Source organism: Schistocerca gregaria, unplaced genomic scaffold (genome assembly GCF_023897955.1).
Source record: "Schistocerca gregaria isolate iqSchGreg1 unplaced genomic scaffold, iqSchGreg1.2 ptg000725l, whole genome shotgun sequence".
Taxonomy (NCBI): domain Eukaryota; kingdom Metazoa; phylum Arthropoda; class Insecta; order Orthoptera; family Acrididae; genus Schistocerca; species Schistocerca gregaria.
The window spans coordinates 47,501-52,500 of NW_026062102.1; the positions used below are offsets into that span (position 1 = coordinate 47,501).

At 53.6% G+C, this 5,000-nt stretch overlaps 1 non-coding gene across 1 annotated transcript in view; it reads left to right on the forward strand.

Moving 5' to 3' along the window:
• The first annotated feature begins 3,414 nt into the window (after window positions 1-3,414).
• LOC126320515 (small subunit ribosomal RNA) overlaps window positions 3,415-5,000 on the forward strand; it is a 1,893-nt gene continuing 307 nt past the window's right edge. Inside the window, exon 1 of the ribosomal RNA XR_007558116.1 lies at window positions 3,415-5,000. This exon is cut by the window's right edge and continues 307 nt beyond it. This is a non-coding gene — a ribosomal RNA (small subunit ribosomal RNA).

Genomic DNA, 5,000 nt, shown 5'->3' on the forward strand with positions numbered 1-5,000 from the left:
ACGTCCACTAATAAGACAGAATGTCTCACATCACCCGCAAACAACGCAGCTCAAATCAGCCAGCAACACCCACAGTGGTCCACCCAGTATCAACACAGGACGCAACGCCACGCCACAACACAAAAGGTACAAGTAATAAAATACCCTTTGGCCACACCCCTTATAAAGGCATCGAACCAACCCACCACCTGACACCAGCCAAACGTACATCCTGATTTGACACATCTCTGGCAACCTAACCCACGTTGGCCCTTAACCTAACCCACGTTGGCCCTTAACCTAACCCACGTTGGCCCTTAACCTAACCCACGTTGGCCCTTAACCTAACCCACGTTGGCCCTTAACCTAACCCACGTTGGCCCTTAACCTAACCCACGTTGGCCCTTAACCTAACCCACGTTGGCCCTTAACCTAACCCACGTTGGCCCTTAACCTAACCCACGTTGGCCCTTAACCTAACCCACGTTGGCCCTTAACCTAACCCACGTTGGCCCTTAACCTAACCCACGTTGGCCCTTAACCTAACCCACGTTGGCCCCTAACCTAACCCACGTTGGCCCCTAACCTAACCCACGTTGGCCCCTAACCTAACCCACGTTGGCCCCTAACCTAACCCACGTTGGCCCCTAACCTAACCCACGTTGGCCCCTAACCTAACCCACGTTGGCCCCTAACCTAACCCACGTTGGCCCCTAACCTAACCCACGTTGGCCCCTAACCTAACCCACGTTGGCCCCTAACCTAACCCACGTTGGCCCCTAACCTAACCCACGTTGGCCCCTAACCTAACCCACGTTGGCCCCTAACCTAACCCACGTTGGCCCCTAACCTAACCCACGCTGCACCTTAACCTAAGTTACGCTGCACCTTAACCTAAGTTACGCTGCACCTTAACCTAAGTTACGCTGCACCTTAACCTAAGTTACGCTGCACCTTAACCTAAGTTACGCTGCACCTTAACCTAAGTTACGCTGCACCTTAACCTAAGTTACGCTGCACCTTAACCTAACTTACACTGCACCTTAACCTAAGTTACACTGCACCTTAACCTAACTTACACTGCACCTTAACCTAAGTTACACTGCACCTTAACCTAAGTTACACTGCACCTTAACCTAACTTACACTGCACCTTAACCTAAGTTACACTGCACCTTAACCTAAGTTACACTGCACCTTAACCTAAGTTACACTGCACCTTAACCTAAGTTACACTGCACCTTAACCTAAGTTACACTGCACCTTAACCTAAGTTACACTGCACCTTAACCTAACTTACACTGCACCTTAACCTAACTTACACTGCACCTTAACCTAACTTACACTGCACCTTAACCTAACTTACACTGCACCTTAACCTAACTTACACTGCACCTTAACCTAACTTACACTGCACCTTAACCTAACTTACACTGCACCTTAACCTAACTTACACTGCACCTTAACCTAACTTACACTGCACCTTAACCTAACTTACACTGCACCTTAACCTAACTTACACTGCACCTTAACCTAACTTACACTGCACCTTAACCTAACTTACACTGCACCTTAACCTAACTTACACTGCACCTTAACTGTCACATGTAACGTCACAGGAATGTAGCTTTGCCTAACAGCAACCCTCTGAACATAGTTCACTGCTTGGATCCTCTGGTGTCATGTGTATTTCTTGATGCCATGGTGCGTACCCTCACATAAAGGTCTTTCGAGTGTTGCGTACTTTCTACACAGTCCCACTAACCACTGGAAGGGTGTACCGCTACAGAACGAATATCGCCCTCCCCTCCTGCCCTTCCAAGCTGGTCGGTCAGGCGTTTGTTTGTGAAATGAGCCTTGCAGCTGTTCAGTTGCATTCGGTTGTCGATGCAGTCAGTGTACGTTGTGGTACGGCCTGTGTGGACTGTCCGCTGATGTACGCGTAACCCACACTGATCATCCGTCGTTACGTACTGAGTGACATAATGTGGCACATGCTTGACCGTACACCGGCTGCGCCCTACAATGGCGAATCATAAGGGCCATATGTTGTGCACGATGCTACTTGTCTCGTCTCCCCATTACAGCGAGATTGCACTGTTGTACGCCGTACAGACATGTGGTAAGTAGGTACGGACGAAAGTATTGCATGTTGGCCCCCCCCCCCCCTCCTCCCTCTGCCGGGAATCAGCGTGAGCCGTCTGTTGATGTAGCGACGAGGGTTTTCCTATTTAATCGTATTGCCCCACACAACATGATAGCACGGTGGACCGCGTTCCACATCTGCGACATGCTACAGAGGCCGGTTGACAGTCGACCGCGCAAGGGACATTGCACACGTGCGCGGACCATCTTCCACGTGTTCTCTCGTGTACATGCCGCAGTGTGTATGTGGGCTGATGTAGCGTGTCGTGACACATAACATGCAGGCATGCCAGAATCGTAGATTTCGCAAATGTAGATTGACGTATACGTTTGCTGCCAAAGATCCGCAAATGAACTGGAAATCAGTTGTTGAGCGGTTGTTCGCGCTGCAGGTGCATCGGTGATAGCGACGATCGGTACATCTGTGAACCGGTTGTTTCGGCGGTACCCGCCATGCCCCCGAACCTGAGTTGGCCATGTGGGTATGAAGCGATACGAGGCTGTGGCTTGGCGGGACAGTCCCCGGCCGGTGAGGGGGGGCCGCCCGGCGTGCTGGCCGCGCGCTGCGTGAGCGCACGCACTACAGCCGGCTGGTGGGGGGCGCCCAGTGGCAGGAGCGCCGGCCGACGGGCCCGGCTGGCGTCCCAGCTATGCGCCGGCGCACCCTGCGCGCGGCGCCAGGCGGCCAAAGTGGGTTCTGCCGAGCCCGGTGCGAAGCGCGGTGGACATCTGCAGTGTGCTGGTCCGATTGCGGACTGTGTGCGTTGAGGATGCGCCGCCGCCCGGCACTCGGCGTCGCGACGCCGTCTGCTGCTCGGTCGCCCCCAGCGGTTCTCGCAGGTGGTTTGTATCGCAGCTCTGCGGACGTGTTGGCGCGTGCGCTGTGCTGGGAGAGTTCGCTTCTGCACCCAAGTGGGGCTTTGCCCTTCTGTGGCGCTGGCGTTGGAGCTGCCGGTCACCGTAGGTGGCGCGTGTTGTTTCCCGCCGGCAATGCCACGACAGCACGCTCCCGGGCCTCTGTCGGCAGCGGCAAGCTCAGTTGGGAGCACGGGTGTTCGCACTGAAAGCGTCTACTCGCCTATCTCCGGGCGATTGCGCCTCTCTCGAACCCGACCAAGTACTTAGGACGGCGCTGCGCGCCGCCGGGACCTGAGAGGGTTTCGAGGTGTATCGTGCAGGGGAGCTCAGCCTCCTCCTGTTTGCAGAATAATTGAGCGGACGCTTGCGTGTTCGCGCGGGCCCTCGGGACACACTCCCGGGCGGCCGGCTGCTCAGCTCTCGTTGACGCAGCTCCCTGGTTGATCCTGCCAGTAGTCATATGCTTGTCTCAAAGATTAAGCCATGCATGTCTCAGTACAAGCCGCATTAAGGTGAAACCGCGAATGGCTCATTAAATCAGTTATGGTTCCTTAGATCGTACCCACGTTACTTGGATAACTGTGGTAATTCTAGAGCTAATACATGCAAACAGAGTCCCGACCAGAGATGGAAGGGACGCTTTTATTAGATCAAAACCAATCGGATTGGCTCGTCTGGTCCGTTTGCCTTGGTGACTCTGAATAACTTTGGGCTGATCGCACGGTCCTCGTACCGGCGACGCATCTTTCAAATGTCTGCCTTATCAACTGTCGATGGTAGGTTCTGCGCCTACCATGGTTGTAACGGGTAACGGGGAATCAGGGTTCGATTCCGGAGAGGGAGCCTGAGAAACGGCTACCACATCCAAGGAAGGCAGCAGGCGCGCAAATTACCCACTCCCGGCACGGGGAGGTAGTGACGAAAAATAACGATACGGGACTCATCCGAGGCCCCGTAATCGGAATGAGTACACTTTAAATCCTTTAACGAGTATCTATTGGAGGGCAAGTCTGGTGCCAGCAGCCGCGGTAATTCCAGCTCCAATAGCGTATATTAAAGTTGTTGCGGTTAAAAAGCTCGTAGTTGGATTTGTGTCCCACGCTGTTGGTTCACCGCCCGTCGGTGTTTAACTGGCATGTATCGTGGGACGTCCTGCCGGTGGGGCGAGCCGAAGGCGTGCTTGCGCGTCCCGAGGCGGACCCCGTTGAAATCCTACCAGGGTGCTCTTAGTTGAGTGTCTCGGTGGGCCGGCACGTTTACTTTGAACAAATTAGAGTGCTTAAAGCAGGCAAGCCCGCCTGAATACTGTGTGCATGGAATAATGGAATAGGACCTCGGTTCTATTTTGTTGGTTTTCGGAACCCGAGGTAATGATTAATAGGGACAGGCGGGGGCATTCGTATTGCGACGTTAGAGGTGAAATTCTTGGATCGTCGCAAGACGAACAGAAGCGAAAGCATTTGCCAAGTATGTTTTCATTAATCAAGAACGAAAGTTAGAGGTTCGAAGGCGATCAGATACCGCCCTAGTTCTAACCATAAACGATGCCAGCCAGCGATCCGCCGCAGTTCCTCCGATGACTCGGCGGGCAGCCTCCGGGAAACCAAAGCTTTTGGGTTCCGGGGGAAGTATGGTTGCAAAGCTGAAACTTAAAGGAATTGACGGAAGGGCACCACCAGGAGTGGAGCCTGCGGCTTAATTTGACTCAACACGGGAAACCTCACCAGGCCCGGACACCGGAAGGATTGACAGATTGATAGCTCTTTCTTGATTCGGTGGGTGGTGGTGCATGGCCGTTCTTAGTTGGTGGAGCGATTTGTCTGGTTAATTCCGATAACGAACGAGACTCTAGCCTGCTAACTAGTCGCGTGACATCCTTCGTGCTGTCAGCGATTACTTTTCTTCTTAGAGGGACAGGCGGCTTCTAGCCGCACGAGATTGAGCAATAACAGGTCTGTGATGCCCTTAGATGTTCTGGGCCGCACGCGCGCTACACTGAAGGAATCAGCGTGTCTTCCT